General features: G+C 43.4%; 1 long non-coding RNA gene across 1 annotated transcript in view; it reads right to left on the bottom strand.

The window, feature by feature from the left end:
- Window positions 1–15391, bottom strand: part of LOC105293545 — a 49556-nt gene extending 34165 nt beyond the window's left edge. Inside the window, exon 1 of the long non-coding RNA XR_002780898.1 lies at window positions 15278–15391. This is a non-coding gene — a long non-coding RNA (uncharacterized LOC105293545). The remainder of the gene's footprint in view (window positions 1–15277) is intronic.
- Between the last annotated feature and the right edge of the window lie 10567 nt (window positions 15392–25958).

Here is a 25958-nt window from a genome sequence, read left to right as displayed (position 1 = left end):
TAGTCTTAAAACTTTGACTGGGTACCAAACTAGGTGATCCCCAATGACGGTATACACTCTCCCCGGCACCTTTCTGCCTACCTCGCTCCACCCATAGGAGGTCCCAGACAATTCATCAAACATCTATTGACTGTGGACTGGGTGCTTCCAACTACTGCAGGAGTCGGAGTTCAGCAACCTCAAGGTGCTCTGAGAGAGCAGGGAAATGGTTCAGGCCACACTTACTGCGTACCTACACTGGGCTAGGTTTTGAGGTTTGAGAGGACAAGAATCTGAGAAAAGAGCAGTTAAGAGTACTCCAACCTGGGAAGGCTAATCTACAAACAGCACCACAGGAGCAAGGAGTAATTCATTCTGCATGGTGGGATCAGGGAAGGTGACCCAGAGAGGTGACACTTGAGATGGGCTTTGAAGATGTCTTAGGATTTTGATGGGTACAGTTGGGAAGGAGCGGCATTCCAGACAGAAAGAATTGAGTGAGAAAGGTCAGAGTTGAGGCAGGAGGTGGTCTGGTCAGTTGGTCGTGTGGGGCATGGCATGTAGTCGGGCCAGTGGCATCAGGGCAGGGGGTCCGGGAGCAGAGAAGGAGAACATAAAAGGCAGACTGCAGTTTATGATAGCCATGGACAAGTGCCATTCAGAGAACCCACTGCACGGAGTGACAGCCTCTGCCGTACTACTCAAGTCAAGGTCACACTGCCTCCTGGGAAGCTCCCAGCCAATGGCAGATTATAGCAGGAGTGCTAGGGCCTGTCCATTTCTGCCCAATGTGGGACTCCTGTAACGGGCAACGTTTGTGCTGGAGCTCCCACTGGGCTGGATGAGGCGTTCTCAAAGCTGCATCACAGTAGAAGGGTCTTCCTTACCAATTCTCCTTTCTTCCGCCTCTCTTTTTCAAGAGTTCCATCTCGACTGCAGTCTGAAGGCAGCCTTCTCCCTCCTTACTCCTGCTCCTTTCCCTTTATCTTTCACAAGCATCATCACCCCCACCCCCAACAAATCTGCACTTCAAATTCCATCCTGGTATCTGCTTCCCAGAGGACCCAAACTGCCTGAGAAGGATCCTGGATGAATGCCCAGTGTCTGAACTCTGTCTTGCTGGCAGTGAGGAGCCATTAAACAGGGGAAGCCATGATCATATCTGAATTTATAAAAGTAACCCAGCAGCAGAGTGAGGAATGAACCAGTGGAGAGGGAATGGGTGGTAAAGAGTTCACTTAAAAGGACGCTGCATTTATCGGTACAAGGTTTTGACAAGAGGCAACTGGCAGCCTTTACAATTTAACTCAACAATCCCCATCTTAGAAATCTTATAGAAACACTAGCACAAATGCATAAAAGTATAAGGATGAGGATGTGTATAGTAGCCTTATACATATTAGCGGAACATTGGAAAGCTCTATGTTCATCTGCAGCTGGAAAGATGAAACAATGTACATCCATGCAGTGGAATAATACCATGTAACCTCTAAAAAGAATGCAGTAGATCTCTGTACTGTGTTATAAAGAGGTACACAATTTATTGCTATTTGTAAAAAGCGAGTTGCCAAAGTATATAACATGATCCAGTTTTCATGAACAAAGTTATGCATACAGTTTGCATTTGTTTGCATAAATTAATTGGGAAGAAGACACATCAACTGTTTCTAGAGGTCACTTCTTTGGGTGGAAGGGCTTTCATTTTTTTACCTGATGTGGATTGACAAAGTTGTAGTAATAAGAGAGATTCTGGCTTTCATTTTTATTTTGCTTTTCTGCATTTTCCAAGTTTTTAGATGGTTCGTTTCTCTTATCAGAAAACAGAATGTTAATTTAAAAAGCTCCATGTCTACTTGAGAAAAAGTATAAAAATCCTTCATATTGCCTTTCTAGAGAAAAGAAAAATAACAAAAAGCTTCCAGGAGAATTGGGAAGTCTGTCAATGGCCTGGTCTAGGTAAATAGGAATTAGAGATAAGTTGGAATGGAGATGAACACAGGGTGGCAGATAGAAGTTCTGGAGGCCCAGAGGGTTATTCTGGGTAGTGGGCAGGTGACCAGAGCAGGAGGGGCTACTTGTGCTGAGCGTGCTGGCCTTCGTGAGGCTCAGGCCCGGACAGGTGGTGTAAATTCGAGATGACGCTGGCTCCTGTCCTACAGCTCAAGAGAGTAGTTAGGGCTAGAAACGCATGACCTACAAAAGATTCAAAACTCAGCAACAGCACTCACCAATGAACTAAAATGCTAAACAGAAACAGTGAACTCATAAAAAAAAAAATAAAACTAGAAAAAATAATGGTGACTATTTATCTGAGCTTAATAGAGAAAGACTTCGAATACAAGAGTGAGTAGCATATTTAAAGTCTGGCAATTTTAACAACATTAAACATAAACACCTATCCTTTAAAAACAAAATTCATAAACAAAATCAAAAGGCGAGAAAAAATGGGGAGAATATTTACAACATTTACAGAGAGTAATATCATTTATATGTAAAAAACACAGATGAGTAATTTTTAAAAAATGCTCCAGAAGAAAAACAGAGCATTTTGTGTTAGTTAAAATTTGGTTCAGTTACATACAACAGAAAACGACCATGGCTTAAACAAGATGGAAGTTTACTTCTCTCTCACATTAAGAAAAAAAAAAAAAGTCCAGAGGTTGTCAGTCCAGGGCTTATATGGTGGCTCCAAGAGTCACTAGAGAGCTAGGCTTCTTCCAGTTGATTCTGCCCCATCTCTAGGGTAAAGCTTTCATATTGGTTGCTAGAGCTCTAGTCATCATGCCTTTATTCAAGGAAGCAGGATGGAGGAAAGGAGAAAGGGTAGAAGGGCACACCCTCCCCTTTTACGGGAACTTGTTGGAAGTCCCACATGATACTTCTACTTACACCTCACTGGCCAGACCTCAGTCACATGGCCATACCTAGCTGTGAGGGAGCCTGGGAAACATCATTTTTGAGTTGGGTAGCAACTCAGGGCTCAGCTAAAAACTGGGTTTGTAACTAAGAAAGAAGTGGGAATGGACATTGGAAAGCAACTAGCAGTTCTAACATACATGCGAACAGAATTATCAAAAGAAATACAAGTGGTGAAGATTTTAAAAGGGTCAAAGTTGCTAATAATCAAATAAATGTAAAGTAGCCCTCTCATGGTCTCCTCTAGCTAAGAGCTTGAAGGGCTGGCCAGACATGCCACCAAGAGGACGGTCAAGAGCTGACTGTCTTGGTAACAGCCTCCATACAGCTGCACGGGCAGATTCCCAGGGTGAAGGCGCTTCTGCCTGTTGAGTGACTCCTGGCCTTTCTACCCACAGTCTCCCTCCAACCTCAAGTGATGTCAGCTTCTACAAATTTTGGGAAATGGAGAAAATTCTGCACCCAGGGATTCTCTAGCAAAAGTAGGGTTACAATTAAATTTTAGGTGTTTTTGAAACTTCCTTAAAAAGTAAAATCCTCATGCAAACTGAATCAGCAGTTTCAGAACTAAAAAGAACCTCTTCTCTGTGCTTGGGTTGTCACAAACTAAGCATGAAAACTGGCCACTAAAATAAGGACCGGTGTCGGGAGATTCAGGCAAGCCCGAGTTAATTCTTTTGGCGAATACGGTTTCCAGAGGGCTGTGATGTCACCGCCACCCCCAGGATGCACAGAAGACAGAGCAAGGTGGGCTCTGAGGGCTTCTTGAATTCTTATTCCTATTTTTAGTGATTACTACGCCTTTTCTCCATCTCAGACTGTCACCAGTCACTTCTCACACTTTATTCGAAAGCCTGCCTTTAGCACCCACTTTTAATTTTTGCTCCTTTTACATGGTTGTGGATTGGGAAACAAAATACAAGAGCAAGTGGATATTTAGTGGAGTCTGGGGAGGTGGTCTTTAGTGTGCGGGAAGCAATGTGATATAATGACTATACATGCACGTGCTTAGTCACATGTATCGGGAACACCTGGATTTGAGTCCTAGTTCTACCATGAACCAGCCGTGTGCCCTTGGACACGTTATTAGACTTCTCCGAGCCTCGGGTTCCCTGTCTTACAACAGGGACATTACAGTGCTTACCTCATAAAGTTTATCATATTTGCCATAAAGAGGGTTTAAGGAAACCAACAAGAGACAGTCAAGCACTTAAGGGCTAGCGACGGCAGGGAGCTGTTAGATGAAGCTGGGAAGGATGGGAAGAGGTAAGGGAATCCAGAGATAGCAGCTGTCGGAATAGGTGTCTGGCAGGAGCTGTGGGCTCTAGTGGAGGATGCAGTTGGCCTGTAGTGACCCAATGGGGACACAGGGGAAAAAAATTTGTGTCCACTAGTCTCCTGCCAGTATTCCTACTGGCCAAACCCAGCCAGAAGCCAGAGGCGAGGTACATGGTGATGCAGTGCGCACAGGTCCGCCTCCCGGGGCACAGAGCAGGTGGAGTGGGTAGACAGCAGATCTGGAGGTGCAAACAGAAGGGCTTTGGGGAACTTCAAACAAAATAATGTGATGAGCTTAGCACAGTGCCTTGAACATAGCAAGTCCACGAGTCCTCAATAAATGTTAATTAATTTTGGACTTTGATCTTCTCTCCCCTGTCTCACTCTCTTTCTGGCTGCCTTTTTCACTTATTGCTTACTTCCTGGTTTCCAACAGGTCACAAATGGCTGAGGTGACTTCCAAGAAATCCAGTTCTGTTACCTATATTGGAGGGTTTTGAGGGAGTAATGAGTATGTAAAAAGGTAACCAGGGACTCCGTGAGCTAGGGATGAGAGAGAAAAACAAAATAAGGGGAGAAGATAAGAGGAAAGGGGGGAAAGCTGTATGTTCCCCAGCAGGCTGGAATGAATACAGGTCTGTGCTACTTTATGATCAAATTATGCATTTCCTGGGACATGATAACAGTACCTTTGCAATTTACAGCCTCGTGAGACTTGCAAAGAAGACCTTCCTGTCCCCAATGCAAAACCTTGTTGTTATTCTAGACCAACAGGTTTTACCTCAGTGCCCAGTCCCTCCAAAACCAAGTTGTCAAACATGTGCACATGGATGTTCAAATACTTCCATGCTGCATCTCGCTGCCTGGTTCAGGGGAATCTTCTATTCTGATTTGGGAAACTGCTGTGTGGAGTGGGGTAGTCCTGCCACGGGGGTGACGCCAGGTGCGAAGGGAGGCCAGAGAGTGGTCTGAGCTCCTGAACTTCAGCATCCTTTCTCCAAATCTTTGCCTGCTGTCGGCTTGACCCCTTATGAATCTGTCTTAACTCCACAAGCTATTCTCGAGCTTCTGGTACAGGCTCCAGGGTGGAGCATTCTATGCCACCGTTCCACCTCCAGCCTCCTTCTCACATTTGCTTACCATCCCTCCAGGCCTTTGCACAGGCCACTCTCTCTGCCTGGAACACACGCACTCTCTTCTTTGTCTGGCTAATCTCGCCTCCTCCTCCAAGATCCCTCAGGTGTCATGCCCTTGGGATAGCCTTACTGGACAGTGTCTCCTCCCCTCAATGCTCACGGGGGGGTACAGGGGCGGGTGGGAAGCCCCTCTGTCCGCTCCCATCAGTCCTCTTTGATTCTCTCACGCACAGCGCTTACCACATCGTCTTAATGTCCTGGCCTAATTCTCTCGACAGATTGAACACGTCTGCAGAAGAGACCCTGACATACTCATCTTGGTTCCACCACCGTCTGGCAGAGTCTGCTGGCACACAGAGGACACTCAGCAGAGATCTAGTGAATGAGTGTTTAGGGCATAATTCAGAAGATAAGAAGTGTTACAAATCCTAAAGCGTCAAGTTAACCAAGCTATATTCTAGAACATTCTTCCTCTCCTCTTGTTACCTTGGCTCTACTGCCCTAACAGCAGTCAGGACAGGTAACCTTATGACTGTTCACCTGCTCTTTTCTCAATTTTTTTCTTTTTCAAATGTCCTCTTAAATGCCACTTCCTCAGAGGCTGTCCCTGACCACGCAACCCAAAGTAGTCGCTCAGTCACTTGTTTACATTTCAGTGTATTTTAATTTGCTACACAGCACTTATTACCAGCATTAACATTTTATGTATGTGTTTGTTTAATTATTTTCTATCTCCGCCACTAGACTGTCAGCGCCACTTGAGCAGGGACCTTGTCTGTTCACGGCCGTATGCCAGGCATCTAGCATAGAGTGTGTTGCACAGCAAAGTGTTCGTTAAATATCTGTTAAGTGAACGTGTGGTACTGTTGCTGCATTCTGATCCAATTGGACGCACGTCTTCTTCTTTTGCTGTTGGATTAGGTGCTCCAGAGAAAGTCAGAAAGACCTCCCTCACGGCATCAGAGGGTGGGAGGGGGGCCTCAGTTCCCTTCCTAGGCCAAGTAGGATACACTGGCCACCTATGGCCTCCTTGCAGCCAGATGCTAAGGAACCGCGGCCATGTGTCTGCAGGCCACAGATGCTGGAAGCGCTCCTCCAAGCTTTTTGTGAGCGCAGCTCCAGTGACCATCATCCAGACTGACAGGAATGTGCTCAGGGCTCCTGGCTGGCCTGGCACCCAGCAGCAAGCAGGCAGAGTGGCCAGCATTGAGGACAGATGTCTTCCTTTTCCCATAACGCCATCCCAAGAGTGCATGTAGCTGCCTGGCTGGGTGCACTTGCCTCACACGATGGGCGGTGGGCGGTGGGCAGCGGGCAGCGTGGCTCCCTGGCTCTGCGGCAGAATGGCGCCCGCATTGAGCTCTGTTCCTGCCCCTGCCGCTCCCGCAGAAACTGCTCTGCCAACTCAGCAGAGGGAGGGCCAGATCTGGAGTCTCTCACCTGCCCCTGGCCCTTCCTTGAAGCCCTCTGGTTTACTGGAAATCATAAACTGTGAGAGACAGCCTTTATCACACTCTGAACAGTGCACTCTTAATATTTAACACCGGAGGCTGAAACGACCAGGGATGCTGGCCTCCTGGTTACTCCCAGTGACTGATATTTGCACCTAGTAATTGAGGTCAAATTTGCTTCTCTTAAATCACATGATTTGCCTCAAGACAGGAAGGTGTTGGGGGCCACTTGTTGCACGGGGACCAGGAGGTGATCACAGAAAGGCTGCAAACCAGCTTTGGCAGCGAGGGCTGTGTTTCCTGGGCAGCCAACCCTGGGAGCACCAAGCTGAGCTGGCAGCTGGTAAAGGACCCACATAGGGTCTAAACTTCAACATTTTACTCAGAGCCAGCTTAGGACATGTCTTCCCTTTAAGACACCTGCTGAATGAAGCTACTTTGGAATAGGATGGGACATAAATAAATTAATTAACAAACTAATTAAGCATATTGAGTAGGCCACCCAGAAGATTCTAGTCACTTAAAGGTCTCCAAATCACAGTACAGGCCCCACCCTAGCCAGACACCTAATCTTGCTCTAGACTTTGCTAAACCTCAGGTATTTATCTTGTGGTTGTCATGGAAGCTACTCAGATAAACAGCAACACAGGCAGCCCAGCCCCTCGGCCAGCCTCCTGTCCTGAGAGCAGCGGAGCTCCCTGGTGGCCACTGGCGGCCCTTCCTGCTGGCCTGGAGGCAGCCCTACGCCACCTCACATCTGAGGTCTTTTTCACATGGCCTCTGAAAGCACACAGTAGGTGCTGAATAAATACCTGCTGAATGAAGGCACCCGTAGAGAGTCTGTTAGTTCTTAGGCTTCAAGACCCCTAGATAACCTTCAGTGGCTACTATAGCTAGAGCAGACCCACCCCTACATGTCACCTGTCACCCCAGGGACTGCAGACCAAGCATAAAAAGGCCACTCAGGCAAGCAATCCAGGTGGCCCACAGACTACTTCCTCTGTTCCCAGAGCCAGGTGGATGCAGACCTGTGAGGAAGAAGCAACTCGGTCGGAGGGCAGGTGGGGATGACGTCTGGCTTCAGTTGTGCTGGACACCACACACCACAGTCAGAATGGCAGAAGGCCCCACCACATGCACTTCAGTGGAACGTCACTGGCCTGTGTCTACCTGAGGACTAAGCACACTCTCGAAATGTGTCCCTAACTATTCTCAAGGATGGACTGCTGGCCTCGGAGGACACTGCAAGAGGATTAAGGAAGAAGCAATTGTCACTGCAGACCCTGAAATGGCTACTAAAGAGGTCCCCTAGTATCTCAGGAAATCTTCTAAAGTAAGACAGACTCTTCTGTGACATATAGCTCAGTCCAGAAAGGAGACTGGGGGATGGACCAGGCTACTTGATCTCTCAAGGCCACCAGGTCAACCGGTGCCTGGTGTAGGGAGGTAGCACAGGGCTGAGCGTGGAGCTGGATCTGTGAGGGCCAGGTCTGCTGCACAAAAACAGTGCAGCCCCAGCCATCATTTAACCCCTGTCTCTTCATTTGCTTGTTATCTAAGTTAAAAAAGATAATGTATGTAAAACTTTTAGTATAGTTAACTTCCTATTTTAGCTATATGACTATATTTTCTTTCAAGAACACTAAACTGAACAGGGAAAAAAAGCAGGTAAATAAACGGCATGGCATCACACATCAGCAGAAGCTTAATCATCCACCCTGAATAACAGAAATGACTGTAAATAACAGCATAGCACAGAGAGGGTTGAGTTCTTTGGCTCAGTGATTTTACAGTCCTATGTCAAGGCAGATGCACATGTAAGCTGTGTCCACCCACAGACTGATGGGGCCCACTGATATGCTTAATAGCAATGACAAGGACGATAAAAATAGCTACTATGGGCCATGCACATGCTAAGCAGTTCACACAGGTTATTTTTAATTTTCAAATCTGTGAGGTAGGTATACTTGTTCCCATTTTATAGATGTAGAAACTGAGACTTGAACAGGCTGGATAATTTCCCAAGCACACCACTGGCCACCCACCCCGCCCCCTACACATGCACAAATGAGCGGAGCTGGGCCCCCAACCCGCCTGCCGTGGACTTCCCCACTGTGCTGTCTTGCCTCGGGCAAAGGTCTAAGTGCTGTCCATGTCACGGAAGACCCTCTGGGGAGCCAGGAGCAAGGGCATCACTGTGTATCTAAGACCAGTGGGAACAGTCCTCAGTGACAGATGACCAGGGCAGCTGGAAAGAGGGCATCTGCTGCCCCTGCCCCATAGGGCAAAAGTCAGGTCTCTTTTTCCAAAGGGCCTCACGCCTACTTTCCACAGGAGTGAGGGCCCAGCTTTGGGAAAAGATGGAGAGTTCTAGAGCGCCCACATGACACCCGCATGCCTGTCCTAGCCCCCTCGTCATCCCAGGCTCAGTCTCTGTGATGCTCGGGTTGGAGGTGAGGATGGGAAGGAGGGTGGGGATACTGCAGGATCCAGGAAGCACCAGGCAAAGGCGAGGCGAGGAGTCCTGGAAGCGCACCACCCCCGGCCGTTCTGCCGCTCAGAAAACAAAAAGCAAGGCTCCCTGTCCTTGGCTTCCACGGATGCCCCTCCCTGGGGAGGTCTTAGTGCCCAGGATCCAGAGTCAGACTCCGATAGAATTGACTCAGATAGAATATTCACATTTTCTCCTGGAGACCAAAATGAATTCCAGGGACAGAGCCCTGGCCTGGGACCCCTTGAGTCCAGGCTCCTATTTCCGGCTTTTCCTCTAACTCTCCACATGACCTTAAGCGAGTCACTTAAACTCCCTGGTCTCGGCTTTCCTTCCTGTTAAAGGGGAATAGCTACATGTAATCATCACCGTAGCTGACATTCACTGAAGTTTTACTTGGAACCAGGCCCTGTGCTGGATGCATCAGCACTTTTATCCTCAGAGTACCCTGTGAGGTGGGTATTGTTTTCACGCCCATTTTCGCATGAGGAAGCAGATGGAGGAACAAGGGAGGCAGGGGACATGCCCACAGTCACACTAACGGTTAGTAAAGGTGGACCTGGCTCTGAGCGCCACGTCTATTTTTCCAAGCTGTTAACCACTGTGACATAGAGTTACTTTATAAAGATCAAGGAGAGATGTAAAAGTGTCTTGAAAGCAAAAAAAAGGATGTGTGTGTATGCTGCATAATACAAATATAAATCACAACTCCCTGGACATGACTTAAAGAATATTCCTAATTCCCTTAAGAATATTCTGTGGAAACTGTTCACAGAACCACAAACCTCCAAGATGGAGAAGACACACAATAAGCCACTTTTTTCCACCCCCTCCCTTCGGACAGGAATGCTACAACTAGCCAAGTGCTGCAGGGGAGACCAGAAAGGTCAAGCAAGGGTGGCCAGCTTAGGCTCTCAGCTTGCAGGTGAGGGAGGAGAATCCAGTCTCCTGGCTCCTAGGGGAGTGGACAATGAAGACAAAAGGCCCATTTGTATCAAAGTGGAACCCCTCTGACCAAATGTAAACATTTAGCATAATATCTGACCATATCTTTTGTAACCTTAAAAACATTTTATTTTCCTACCAAGCTGGTCTCATTCAGTTCTGAATGTGTTTGTCCTCCTCCCCGCCTGGAAAAGCCCTGCAGGAACAGAGCTCACAGCTGCGGACAGTGGGACCGATGGTGGCTAGTATCGCCAGAAAAAGGACAGCATGTGCGGAAGGATATTGAGTAGATCTAAAGGATCTCAGTGAGGGCTGCAGATTTAGAGGCCAACCAGAAACACACCTCCAATACACCTCAGTGTTCAGCCAAGAACAAAACTCTGTCCCCTAGGGTGGCCAGCCCTGCCTCCCTCTGTGGCCTCAGCTCCTGGACCACCACTGGACCACCACGGGCCTCCTTGTTGCTCCCCAGACAATCCCATCCCAGGGCTATGAACAGGCCGTTTCCTCTGCCTGGAACACAGACAATCCCATCGCTTGCTCCCTGGCTTCACCAGGTTTCCGCTCAAATATCCGCTTCTTATCCCAGAGAAGTCTTCTTGGACGGCCCTGTCACTCCGTGCCCTCTCCCAGCTTCACTCTTCCCCAGAGCACCCTCTGCTCCCTGACACCATGTTAAGCATTGAGCTTCCCTGATGGGGCCCTAGGAAGCTCCATGAGGGCAGGGACTCGGGCTGTTTGGTTTGTTGCTGTAAGTCCACAGCCCAGAGCAGTGCCTGGTGCATTTTCGGTGCTCAACTATTTGCTGAAAACTCTGTGAAGGAGTGAACAAAGGAATGAATGGAAAACTTTAGTGAAAACCAAGTCCCCACATTCTCTAGCCCGCCCGTGCTGGAGGATTAGGGCAGTAACAAGAGTCAGCTTGTGCTGTGGCTGCAGCTGTGCTGTCTGTCACCCTGCCCTGATCAGATCAGCCCTGCGGCTCCCACTTTGGAAGGAAGACTTGTGCGGGGACCTGCAGCTCCAAAACTCGACAGTCTGCAGCACTTGGGACTTGTCCAGACTGTTGCTGTGCAGATCACGGAGGCCTGGCTGGGTTCCTGCCACTGTTTTGCTAGGGCCTCAGACAGGCTGGGAAGTGACTTACCCACAGTCCTGTGTAGACTCACACGAGGTCAGAGCTGGGTGAAGCCTTGCTGATCTCAGGACCAACCTATGCCATGCAGGTAGTGCAGGGCAAATATTCGTGCGACTCTGGGGTCTGGCAGATCCAACCTCCGCCAGCTGTGTGACCTTGGAGAATTATTTGAAAGACAATACTTGAAAAGCACCGCTTTTCTCATGTGTAAAATGGAACTAAAAATCCTTCCTTTAAACAAGAAGCTTGTCTTCCTGTTCAGAACACTTTACTTCCATTCTTTATGATATTACATTCAAATTCCTACTACCACCAAAATCGGGTCAACACAACCGACCTGGTGTGATCCCTCCGGACTCCTCCAGCACGCCTCCTCCTTCCCACCTGTGTGCCCGGAACTGCCACCTTCTTTCCTCCCATCTGAGTTTACTAAAGCCCCAGGGGCAGGTCTCTTCCTTGACTTAGGCTTGACTGGGCACTCGGGGATGTATGAATTGCATGTTAACAGGCAGGAACCAAGTTTTGACTCTCCAACCAGAACGTGGCATCCTTGAGGGCAACTGTCTCGTCTCCTGTGATGTTCCCCACACCAGCCCTTAATCTACAAAAATTCCTGTTGATGGACTCACTTGAAAATGCCCCCAGATATTTCCTCTAGTTCCCAAGGGAGGGAAAAGTAAGATATAGAAATAAATTGGAGATGAATTCAAATCACTCCTATCTGTGGGCTTGGTCTGTGTGAAAAAAAAAAAAAAATCATCTCTATCTCTAAACCAGACTTGACAAGTAGAGGAACGCCCTAAAAACAATGCACAGAATAAATCACAAGAACCAGCCTCACTTAAAGATTTCAGGAAGGAAAACACAGTTAAACTGAAAACTGTTAACTGGTGTTTAAGAAAAAAACACAACAAACAGCCCAGAAATGTTTTTAGGACTATCACAGTCCCTCAGGGGCCGATTTGTCCTTCAGTGGGGTCTTCGTAACACCTGTTTTTACCGAAAATCAATAGCCCAACATCAGAGCTTCATGAGTGAGAAGGAGAGGGAAACCAGACACAGAGAGACACGGCTGTGAAGCACACCACCCAGACGGCAAGCAGTAGCCACACTAAATATTACTGGCCAGTGCCCTCTGGCCACGAGAGTGGGCCACCGGGAAGGTGACTCAACAGCAAATGGAGTTCCCATGTCACCAAGATCTCCTTCCTGCCTTGTTCCTCTCTCTGGTCCATGCCTCTACTTCTCCCACCCACCTGCTAAATACATCTGATAAAAAATCCTTGCACAACCCTCCAACCAAACTAATTCCACATTATTTCAAGTGAGACCTAGGACCAACACATATTCCTTTCTTGTGCTTTTTTAAAGAAGACTATTAAAAGACAGAACTTAGAAAACTCAAGTGATATGGAAAAGAATTAGATCTAATACCTTTTGATTATAACCTCATATTAATCTTTTTGAATGCAACTCTACATCTACACAAAGAAACTGTCCCTTTAAATTTCAAACATCAACTTAGTTCTCTTTCTCTCTCAGATTTCGAAAAACAGGACTTGCTCATTACAACAGAGTCACAAAACACAATCACAGTCTACATAAAATCCTATACACAAAAATGTTCATAGCAGCATTATTCACAGTAGCGAAAACAGGGAAACAACTCAAATGCCCATCAAATGATAAATGAATAAACATAATGTGGTATATTCATATAGTGGAATATTATTCAGCAATGAAAAGGAATGGAGTACTGACCCAGGCTACGACATGGATAAACCTTGAAAACATTATGCTAAGTGAAAGAAGCCAGGCACAAAAGGCTACATGTCATACGGTTCTATTTATATGATATCCAGGACAGATGAATCTAAAGACACAGAAAGTAGATGAGCGGTTGCCTAGGGCTGGGGAAAACGGGGAGCCTGGGGGGTTGATAATTTAGGGGTATGGAGTTTCTTTTTGGAGTAATAAAAATGTTCTAAAACTGTCTCTGGTGATAGATGCACAACTCTGTGAATACCCTAAAAACCACTGAAGCATATATTTTAAATGGGCAAATTATACGGTATAAGAATTATAATAAAGCTATTTAAAAAAAAAAAAAAAGGACAAGGAAAAAATATCCCACAATCACATTAGTGACAATCACAAGTTTGTGGGAGTGGCTGCTGTGGAAGTTTGTCAGTTGGAAACATCCGCAGTTAATGTGTTCTGGAGGCTATTTGTCCTGAGTTGACCAGAGAAGTGCTCCAAAGCAGTGCTCAAGAAGATGTCCCCCAGGACAAAGGACAGGTTTTCTTTCACTGTCTGCAGTTGTAACTGAAATATTTTAAAACATTCAGATATTAACAGGCATTTACGAGTGACGTGGTTTATAAAATAACTGATTTTGATCATTTAGACTCAGGTGGCATCAGTTACCAGAACTAGGCTGTGTCAAAGTCACGTTCAGGGAGCTCAGAGTTTGTCAGTGTGTGCGTCCTCAAACGGGTCATGAACCCCCTCGGCACTTTTCGAAATTTTCAAATCGAACTTTTCCAATTTGTGGAGGTTATAGGTCTTTCGAATGAACAACAAAGCCACCTTGCATCAACGGGTCCACGTGATGATGCAGGTAATAATGGGCATGAGGCAAACAGTAATACAGACAAATTTTACCAGTGTGTGCCAACAATTCAAGCTACATGAAATAAAGAAGATAAAATAGCATCATGTAAAGTTAGGATATTAAATTTGGAGCCAGGGGCTGTCTGGGGGTTGTGTGTTTGTTTCCCATTAATTTCACTTTGTCTCTTTCTCAGGTTGTCGAGACCAAGAGCGAGTGTGACTCATCTACCCATGGGTGGCCAGCCTCACTCTCTGATAAGAGACCTGGGGCTGCCACTTTGGCTTGCTACATCTTAGCTCTGGAAGTAATTTAATCTCTGAGCCTTGATTTCCACATTTGTAACAAAGGAATAATATCATCTATTTGACCAGGTTTTTGTGGGGACTGAATGAGATGTAAACTGTGTAGCATAGGGCTTGACACACGAAGGTTAGGGTGAAACTGGCACAGGTTGGGGTGAAGGACAAGTTCCCTGTGAAGAAAGACCTGTGACGTGACAATGAGGAAAGGTGTCACAGAATCTTTATCAGGCAGGGGCCCCAAAGGGGTTGCAGGCCAGTGGAAGGATATCACCAAACCTCATAGGTGCTGAAAATCAGGGAGGTCCTTCGCTAGACCCCTCGCTAGAATGTCAAGAAGTGGTGTAGGTGCCCTTAGTGTTAAGGACCGAAAGTATCTTTTTGCTCGAATGTAAAACAGAATTATTGTCTGTTAAGGGTAAAGCTAATAACTGGGGCTGAAATAGAACGTAAACAATCTCTACTCCACTGCTGTGACTACAGCACAAACAGTTTTACGATCAGTAAGGTGGAGCTATGAAATCACCAGCTGTGGGAAGAAGGGAGGAGCAGTGGGAGAAGCCCAGCAAGGGAGCCGCAGGGTCTGGGTGAGCACCTGGGCTCTGCTGGGCCGGGGGCAGCTCCCTGGCGGGACATGAACAGGCCACCCTGTGAGCACCTGGAAGAAGTCCACCAGGTCCCTGCAAAGAACACCTCACACGCCCCGCTTACACACATGTGATGAATTAAAGGGAACAATTCTGGGTGGATACTGCCTCCCTGGATGACAAAGGGGATGGGCCCAGGGTGCAGGCAGGAAGGGACACCACACTCAGAGTGCAGAGGATCACCCTCTTGCCCCCATCCCCTCTGCCACATTCTAGCAATACTTCTGGTTTCACTGCTATTGTTTTTTGTTTTTGTAAACAAACTAAAAATCAACAAACTACCCCAAATTCAACACGTGTGACTTACACCAATTTCTATATTTAAAAAATACAAATAATTTGGAACAAATAAGAGAAAAATGCTGGTCAAGTTCTAAACTCACCCACGGCTGGTGGCATTCACGTCTCTAGGAGAAGGGAGTCCATTTTCTTGTTCCCCTGCTGTCCAGCCCTAGGTTGGCCTGCCGTGCAGAGAAGTCCAGGGCATGCTGCCATCTGCAGGCAAAACAAGGAAAAGCACAAGTTATGGCTCAAATCGTCCACTTAAAGCCCCTGGCCTGGGCCTGTCCTCAGACAGCTGGAAGACTCAACCTGGTGCAAGAACCAGGAGAACTCACTCAGTTCCACGTTTGGGACCCCACTGCAGAGTTGCAACAGACTTCGTCAGTGAAAATTCTAAACTATCAAGGGCTCAAGTATTTCTTGACAAAAACAACAGCAAACTTTTACACAGGACTCACCATGTGCCGGACACTGCTCTAAACGATTTTCACTTATTAACGCATTCAACCCTCAGAAAAACAGGTGACTATTTTAGAAGGTCTCTGTCAGTTGGTCTGATTATTGAGCTAGGTTGGATAATTAAAATGCAGAACTTGATAAAACCTGATTTCAAAGGGAGGTCAGATATGAAAACTCTGAGAGAGACTCTGAGGTCATTCATTCTCCAAATATTTATCGAGTGCCTGTTCTAGACCAGATGCTGCTCTAGGACCTGGGAATAGAGGCATGAGCCTAAAAGACAAAGTCCCTGCTCTCACGGAGCTTCTGTTCTGGTGGGGGGAGGTGATGCTAGAAGAGGTGATAAAGGCTGTGCAGACGCAAAAACAGAATAAAAGAGCTAGAGAATGATGACAATGCTGTTAACATCATCCATCCATCCATCCATCCATCCATCCATCCATCCATCTATTCATTCATATTCCCAGGTTTCCCAAGTACTTACTAACCATCTACCACAAGCCAAGCACTGTGCTGGGATGCAGTGATGGGCAAAAGACAGACATGGTCGTTGCCTGCACATATTGATCAAACGATCACCTAAATAAATGCAAAGCCGTTAACCTGTGGTAAGTGTGAAAGCAGAGTGGTACAGGTCCCTCTGAGGGCATCCCAGGGAGACTTGACCTTGTTTGGAGCCTTGGGAAGGCTGGAGAGGGAGTGTGTGTAGAAGCGTCCTTGGCAAAAAACACACTGTGTGCAAAGACTGGATCTTGAACACAAGCCAGAGGTGGAGTGGGGAGAGGAGAGGCAGGAGGAGCTGGAGAAGGAGTGTGGGCAGTCCTTCTTTGCTTGGTCCTCCCAGACACAAAGGGCCTCTGAGAATTGGAGTGCAACGCAAGGGTCCTAGACAGAGGTATAACGTGGATGAATTTGTGTGTTTTCAAAAGATTACATTATGTGTCGCCCTGCCAAAGATGATGTCTGAATTTCTGGAAGCTGTGAATATGTTCCTTTACATGGCAAAATGGACTTCACAGATACAATTAAGTTAAGAATCCTGAGATGGGGAGATTGTTCTGGATGTAATCACAAGTGTCTTTATAAGAGGGAGGCAGAAGGAGGCCAAATACAGAAGAGGAGTTTCAGCATGACGCAGCGTGAGAAAGACTTATTGGTTTAGAATATGAGGAAGCAGCTATGAACCAAGGAATGCAGGAAGCCTCTAGAAGCTAGAAAGGCCTTCTTTGCTGTTACAGCAGCAGTAGGGGACTAATTCATACACTGACCTCTGCTAATAAACAAAAAGACTAGAGGTAAGGGGAAGGGGAGGCAGGGGCCAGGCAGATGTCATTTTGTTATCCAGGCAAGGGATGGGTGAGAGCTTGAACCACAGCAGTGGCAGTTGGGGTGGAAAGGAGTCAGAGGACCCCAGGAGGGCGGGAGTCGGCCATTCAAAGGTCTGCTGCAACCTGGCAGATGTTAGTGGAATGCCACAGCAGGCCTCTCTCTGTCTCAGGACCAGGCCAGCTCACCCTGGGCAGAGCCCAGCACCCATTGTGGGAGGAAGCAGCTCTCACCAGGGCAGTACGATCACTCCTCCACTCACTTAATGGGGACCTGCCAACTCCATTCCCATGAAGGAGTCCGGGGGCTTCCAGGAAGAAGCTCTAAGAAGTAACGACAGCCAGGAAATTTCTACCATGCAAAAGGGAGCAATTATTTCTACCAAGCATTTGGCTTTGCACAAAGAGATTTCGTAATCCTGGAAATGAGGCGTCCAAATTTAAACACACACACATCTCCAACTCAGGTGATGCATAAGAACAATTAAATCCGATGTGTAGAAATTTCATGGTCAGTAGAATAATGCAGAAATTAAAGAAAGAGAATAAATGAGAAGCTAGGATATCCTCTTATCATCTACTTCATTTCTTTTTAGTGATGCAGACCTACTGAAAAAGTGGGGTCCTAATTTGCTCCTGCCTAATAGGGCCGTGAGAAAAGGCAATAAAAATGATTCCGAAGAATTTTAGCTATATTCTCTCTATTCCCCCCAAAGTATAACTATACACCCACCAAGACTTTGGAGTGTACTGTGGGGTGACAAGGAGGTCTTGAGGACACTACTCCCCCACTCCAGCCCCAGGTGATTTTGCAGCAGGCCTCAAACTTAACCTGATTCTAGGAGCACATAAGGACCCAGGAGTGCCTGAAGATGGCAAAATACCAGGTAGTCTGGTATTTTATCTATATCTAAACATAGATATACGTATGTATGTATGTATCGTTTTTCTGGTGACAAAAGCAACATATGTTTATTATTGGAAAACACAAAAATCCCCTGTAGTCCCAACCATCCAGAGATAACTTATTTGGAAATATTTTCTTCCAATCTTTTTTCTAATAATTTTAGTGTGTGCGTGTATGTGTGTGTGTGTGTGTGTGTGTGTGTGTGTATCTATATCTAAATCTATTCTTTCTTTCTAACAATATTAGGATACTGTGTTTATTTTTCTCTGCAACCAGTTTTGTTCTATCTAGCAGTATATAATTTTTCCATGTCATTAAATATAATTTTTAATAGTTGGCAGTATTCCATCCTAGAAAAGTTTCAAAATCACTTAAGGAATTCATTATTGGGGGACAACCTAGTGGTTTCTAAATTTATAATTGTAGAAGTCCCACTGGGAGGAACAGCTCCAAATATAAGAATATCTCCAATGAAAATCTGTGTCTGAGCTCTGATTATTCCTTAGAGTCTTGTTTTGCACTTTTCAGTCATCTATTCATCACCATTACTACTTCACCATAATTATATACCGTCTGTACTGTACTTAACATTTCTCTTTAAATCAACTCATTTTTGCCCTTAAGTAAATGTACAAACCTTACTTACTATTGTAAATGGAAAACCAGCATCATATGTCATGAATGAAGCAATTGTAAAAATAAATACAGTGGAAAACGAAACAGCATGGTAAAAATATAGTTTAAATACTGCTATTCCCTGGCTCATTCTTTTATATCAAAAGAGAGATTAGGAAGGTTTAGAGACGTGTTAAAGACATTTGAGCACCAAGCTGAGATTCTTCTCCTTCCCTTGCTCAGAGGATTGAAAAGAAATCGAGCAGGGGAATGACTTCTCACCATGTGAGTCAGGGTTAGACGATGCTGCAAATGTGTTCCATATAGAATTACTCTGCACCACCTGAAGTGACTGCTCATGGGAATCGTGTCTTAGGATATATTCCTGGAAGTAGAACTAATGGGATAAAAGGTATGGACACTTTAAAAAGCTTCTGATAAGCACCAACCAAGGCAGTTTTACTATGAGAGTGCCCATTCTACTTCACCCTCAAATGCTAAGAATAAAGAAAAATGTTAAAATGTTAAGCTTTTTATTGTAAGATATTTTGCAGGGCCATTACATGAACCTTCGGTTTGTGGTAAGTTTACACAAACTGATACTGCACTTGGTTTAACCGAGCTAAAGTAAACTCAGTAAAACACGAGGAAATGACTTTAGCGTTTGCAAATATTTCAGAATGTTTTTATGCCAGCAAAGGTCAAATGAGGATCAAAATAGCCTGCATTCCACAGTATACTTTTGAGAAATCAGAGACCCAGGGAAGCATTACTCATGAGATACAAATCACTACAAATTTTGAGTAAGTCAATGAAAACTCTAAAAGAAACACATGTTTAAGCCCTCCTATCCTGGTGTGATAGGCAACTGCACAAATAGATTATAGATTGATGCAACTGTTAACATTTATAAAATAGAGAAAGAAGACAATTTTGAAGTGTAAAGAGTTAATAATAATAGAAAGCTTCCAGATTATTTCAACAATTCCTGGGCAGATACCCATGTGTGTATGTGCCTGTGGGGGAAATGTGGGGGAGGAGAAGATAATTAAAAACATGCTAAAAAGTGTCTCATGTCTGGAAAGACATTAGAGATTCTGATTGATTTTTGGCATTTGTAGGAAAATATAAGTTTATCTATGCTTAAGAATTTAATGAGAGATCGTAGTAAGATACAGAGTTCCAATTCACTAAATAAAAAGGAAGGAAAGAATAGAGACAAAGACACCTTGATAAATCTAGAAAAAGGCATAAGAAAAAAGAAAAAAGAAAGAATTCATGATGAATATATGGCGAAACAAGATGGCAGGAATAAAGCCACACTTATCAGTGATCAAAATAATATGAATGAATTAAATGCCACTATTAACAAACCCAAGACTTTCAACCTAATGGCTATTAATAGAAAGATGGATAAGTAAAGTATGATGTTCCATTTTAATGGATGTGTGTATGCATATGCGTACACCACAGAAAGAGGCCCATGCTCTACCTAGTTTAGAAATTGTAGAAAATTGTAGAAAAATGTAAAAGCAGAGAAAAGGGTGCAGAAAAACACACTAATCTGGTAACCGTGGTTGCCAGTAAAGAGTGGAATTTTAGGGGACAGGAGGGGCTTTCTCGTCTCACTCCATGAGTGTCTACGTTGTTTGAATCCGTTATAAGCAGCATGCAGCCAGAAAAACAAGGCAAATGAGATAACAAATATAAGGACAGAGCCAATGAAATAGAAGATATATTGAACAAAAAGTAAAGGTGGTTAACAAAACCAAAAGTATTTCTCTGAAAACAGACATATCTCTAGGAAGATTGATCAAGAATAACTGATAGAAGATGGGGGTGGGGGGGGGAAGACTACAGAAAAAAAGAGGAAATTACAAATACAGCAGACATTTTAAAACTTATAAAAGAATAATGTAAGTAATTATATGACACTACATTTTAAAAACATAGATGGAATGAATAAACTTCTAGAAAAATTGCCAAAATTGGCACAAAAATGATAGAAAATGTGAAAAGTCATTTAAGAAAATGAAATAATTTTTAAAACCACTTCCTCATAAAGTCTCAGGCCCAGATAGCTTTACCACTGCATTCTACCAATCTCTAAGGAACAGACAGTCTCTACCTTAAATGTGTCACTTAAGAAAATAGAAAAAAAGAAGACATTGCCAACTTAAGGTTACTATAATTTGGAAATTTGGAATATGGACTTTTCAGAAAATCAAAATACAGGCCAGTTTCACTTATAAACATGGATGTAAAACACCTAAATAAAATAGTATCTAATCAAATCCAAAAGTGTATTAAGAATGCATCATGATAATGTAATAAAAAATGGTTCAAAGTCAGAAAATCTTTCAGTGTATATCACTCCATTAATGCATTACGAAAAGGGTTAGCACTGCTCACTGTCTCTCCCTTCTCCGCCTCCTGGGAACACCATGACATCTCCCAGCCACCTCACAACTAGGTGAGACTATGTGACTGGTCCTTGCCAATAGAATGCCAGTAGAAGTGACATTTGTCATCTCTGGCCAACATAAAGGACCTATTATTGAAGGATTCAGATCCTAATGGATGGGGAATCAACTGGCTAGAAAGAGCCTCAGCTTCCAAATGACTAAGTGAAGAAGAGCCCACTATCTTGCCAACACCCTTGGACTGTGTCATGAGTAATAAATTAAAAGCTGTATTTGTATAAGCCATTGAAATGTTGAAGTTGGTACAATAGCTAATATTATATACCTAATAACACATGGAAAATCAGGATGGGGAAATCACATGATCATCTCACCACATACAGAAAGAACATTTGACAAGGTTCAATGACTAATTCATGATTACAAGAAAACCAAAAGAAAACAAAAAATACAATTCTTGGAAAAGTAGAATTAGGGGACCAAGCCCCTGTCTTCCCCACCACATTTTCTTCACAGCTTGATTATCCATTGGTTTAGCCACCACACATGATAAACTTTTGCTATTAAATTTTTCATTAGAAAGTAATACATGGGATTTTGTTTATTTTCCTTGGTATCTCAGATCCAAAGAAAAGGGACTTCCTTTACTTGATAAAGGTTGTCATCTACAAACCTATAGCTAACAACACACTTAATAAACTATATCAATTCTCCTTAAGAAATGGAACAGACAAGAATGCCTGCTTTTACCACCACCATGTAATAGAATGATAGAAGTAGTAGCCACTACAAGATAATCAGAAAGAAAACAAATATGAAATTGGAAGGAAAGAGACAAAAGTTATCAATGTTTGCAACTAGTGTAATTATTTATATAGAACTCTCAAGGGAATCCACAGAAAAACTATGAGAATGGATAGGAATTCAGAAAGGATATAAGACCAATCTGAAAACAATTGCATTTCTCCACACCAGTAGTAACCAACCAAAAAAGAAAGGGAGAGAAAAATATTTAACAGTATAACAGGCATCAATGTAACAAAATAAGATACCATTTATAATAGTAATGTTATTGAATCTAGGAATTATCTTAATAAAGAATGCATAAGAGCCCTGTGGGGAAAATTTTAAAACTCAATTAAAATACATAAAATGCATAAATTTTAAAACTCAATTATAATACATAAAATACATGAATAAATGGAGAGATAAGACCATTCCCGTGGGTGAGATGACTTGACATTTAAAGGTATCAATTCTTCCCATATCAAGCTGTGATTTCAATTAATTCCAATAAAAATTTTAGGAGGACTTTTTATGAACTTTCCAAACAGATTTTAAAACGTTTACAGGACAAGTCCATGACCAGCTAAGAAGAGCTTGAAAAAGAAAAAGTACACGTTAAGACATATAGCAAAGCTATAGTAATAAAAACAAAATCCAATTGGGTTAAAGATGTAAATGTAAAAGATGATATAATAAAGTCAGTAAGAGAAAATACAGAAACAAATTTTTGTGTAAGAGTTAAACAATAAAGCTCATAGATGAAAACACAGGAGTGACTCTTCAGGACCTTGGGTCAGGCAAGGATTTCTTAGATATGACACCAAAAGCAGAAGAAATAAAAGAGAAGATTGGTCATTTGGATCTCAACAAGATTGAAAATTTTTGCTTTAAAGAACACCATCAAGAAAATAAAAAGGCAACTCACAGAACAGGGGAAACTGTTTGCAAGTCATGTATCTGATAAAGAACGTGTATCAAGAATCTATAAAGAACTCTTACAACTCAATAACAAAAGACTAAACATCTCATTTAAAAAATAGACCTGAATTGACATTTCTCTAAAGAAGATATACGAATGACTAAGCCCGTGAAAAGATGCTCAACACCATTAACCATCAGGGAAGTACACATCAAAACCACAATGAGCTACAATTTCACACCTGCTAGGATGGCGATAAAAAGACAGACAATAAGTGTTGGTGAGGATGTAGAGAAATTAGAACCCTCATGCACTGCTGGTAGGATTATAAAATGTTGCAGCTGCTTTGGAAAACAGTCTGGAAGTTCCTCAAAAGTTTAAACAGAGATACCACATGATCCAGCAATTCTACTTCTAGGTATATATCCAAGAGAAATAAAAATATATGTTCATACAAAAACTTACACATGAATGCTCATAGAAGCATTATTCACAGTAGCCAAAAAGTAGAAACAACCTAAACTTTCATCAACTGATGAATGAAAAAACAAAATGCTGTATATCAACATGACGGAATATTATTGGGCAATAGAAAGGAACACACTAGCGATGCATGACATAATGTGGATAAACCTCCAAAACATTAAGCTAAGTGAAGAAGCCAGTTGCAACAAACCACATATTGTATAATCACATTTATATAAAATTTCCAGAAATAGGAAACTATATATAGAAAGTAGGTTAGTGCTTGCCTAGAGCGGGGGAGGGGGATATTGAAGGATATTGAAATGACTGCTAATAGAGTAATAAGAATGTTCTAAAATTAGATTATGGTGCTGGTTACACACTCTGTAAATATACTATAAATCACTGAATTATATCTTTAAACAGGTGAATTTTATGGTATGTAAATTATGTCTCAATAAAGCTATTAATAATAACAAAAAGGAGACCATAAATGAGGTTAATAAGTGAGTGGATGACAAGATGAAGGGATGACTTAAAACATCTACATTTGATAAAGGATCAACATTTTAATATGTAAGGATATCAACATGTAAGGAACAAAATGCAAACCAGATAGAAAAATATCAGAAACCTAAAAGAAAAGAAGAGCAAATGAGACAGCTGGGCAATTCACAAATGGCAAAACAACATGATGAGATGCTCGATTAGACAGAAATGGAGTACTGCTTTAACCTACCAGTTTGACAAAAATTAGTTAGATATTAATAAGTACTGGCAGATGTTGGGAAAGGGGCTCTTATGCACTCCTGGTGGGAGGAAACCGATGAAGCCATTCCGCCACACAAAGCAGCAGTTTTTAGAAAAAGACATCACACAAATATCCTAGAATCAGAAATCTCCTATCTATCCATCATCTATCTATCTATCTATCTATCTATCTATCTATCTATCTATCTATCATCTCTCTCTCTCTCTCTCTCTCTCTCTCTCTCTCTCTCTCTCCCCCTACATCGTCATCTATCATTTATCTATTTATCTAACTATGTCAGAGAAATTCTTGTACAAGAACACGTGGACATACTTGAAAAGATGTGTGATATAGCACTGTTTATGGAAGCAAGGCATTCAGGGGCCACCCAATGTCTAGTCTCAGGAGACTGGTGAAGTACTTGTGGTGTACGCTTTTAATAGAAAACTATGCAACAGCCAGGAGTAATGAACTAGAATTGACATATAGCAATAAGGTTTGACTATAACCCTAGAGGAAATAACAAAATAAAACAAAAAGACTCAAAATGGACAAAGGATAACAGTGTGCCATGAATTGAGGAGTATATAATTCAATTCTGTATGCCTGAGATCCTAAGGAAAATAAATAAAATGCCAGGCATTACTTTCTAGTGAAAAATGTAATAACAAAGGGCATCACATGTTAGTGGCTAAGCCAATGAATAACAAAGCTATGGAGGAAAGAAGGTCGTGAGGGGCTTGCTGGGTCTTCAGCTGAGTCATTCAGTTTTCAGGAACATGGAAGCAAGAACCCAGTGTGGTAAAAATGTGATGGATGGTGTCATCTAGTCCTAGACCACTCCTCCCCCTTACTCGCAGACAGAAGATAAAGAGTGTGGGAGTGTAAAATATTTCTTTCCACTCCCATTTGTCTAAGTTCTTCTGGCTGGACTAATAGATTAACATGAGACAGATTAACAGGAGAAAAATGTCCAAATTTATTACATATGAGAGTTCACTAGTTGAGGTTTATAGGCCATTCTGGACTAAGGACAGGGAGTCGGGGGTTTAAGATTTCAAAGGAAAAGCAGGTAATTCACAGGTAGTTGAGAAAGAGCAAACATGTGGTAAACAAATTCTTGCTGGGCCACCCAGAAACAAAGGGACACAGTGGGGAGTCCAAAAACAGGCTTGGCTAGATTTCTCCCAGTCTGCCACATTTAATTCATATATGCTTTAGGTGAACACGCTAGGGTTTCCTTCCTGAAGCAAGTTTTTCTATCTGAATTCCTTTAGGTAGGTAAGGGTCAAATGTTCTGAGGCTTTTGTTTCTTAAAAATAACCAGCTTAAAATCAACATCCCAAAAGGTATATTTAGAGGTGGCAAATTTTGGTCCCTCTCAAGAAGAAAGGGAGAGAACCATCCAACCATGAGTTTAAATTTAGTTAACAGGAGGAAAAGAGAAGGACATTATGGAATTCAGAAGAAAAGGAATAGCTTGGTGAAGGTTAGTCATAAAATCAAAGGTCTGATTTTCTGGTTTATGATAAAAGCAGTATTTTCTAAAAGTAATGAATACTCACCGCCCCACTGCCACTGGGTGGGGTGGGGCGGGAGGGGGGAACTCCATGTTTTAAAAATTAGGGCATCGAGTCATCTTTTGTCAAATTCAGATGGCTATTTTCAAAGCCAAGATCATTCCAGTTTTGTTTTAGTAATGGGTCTTATGATCAGATCCATGTGATTAGGCTGAATTCCTTTTTCTTAAGACAAAGAAGTCGAGTAGAAAGGGGTTCTTGGTATTGGCTACAAAAACTGGCATGTAAGTCAAGTGCCTGCAGATTTCATCACTTTGAACACTGAGTGCCTCCTCTCACCTATGCTTGTCCTACACAACTGGCCTGTGGACAACTTGCAGACATATTTTCTCTAGCTAGGGGATGGGGAGCACCCCAATGGCAGGGGCTGTATCCACAGCCTTGAGGCAGCGCCCAATTCTCCGCATACCACGAAGGTACGCGGCAGACTGGAGCAAGGACAAAAAACCAGGGCACTCGTCTTTCACCCTTTTGCTGGTGGACGCAGTGGACAGAGTTTCCCTGTTTGGGAAAGTCTGGGTCCCAGAGTGCATCCATCCCTGGCCATTTATG

The sequence above is a fragment of the Pteropus vampyrus genome, unplaced genomic scaffold (genome assembly GCF_000151845.1).
Source record: "Pteropus vampyrus isolate Shadow unplaced genomic scaffold, Pvam_2.0 Scaffold74, whole genome shotgun sequence".
Classification (NCBI taxonomy): Eukaryota; Metazoa; Chordata; class Mammalia; order Chiroptera; family Pteropodidae; genus Pteropus; species Pteropus vampyrus.
The sequence above is the reverse complement of the archived record's forward strand: the minus strand, read 5'-3'. Positions and strand labels throughout refer to the sequence as shown.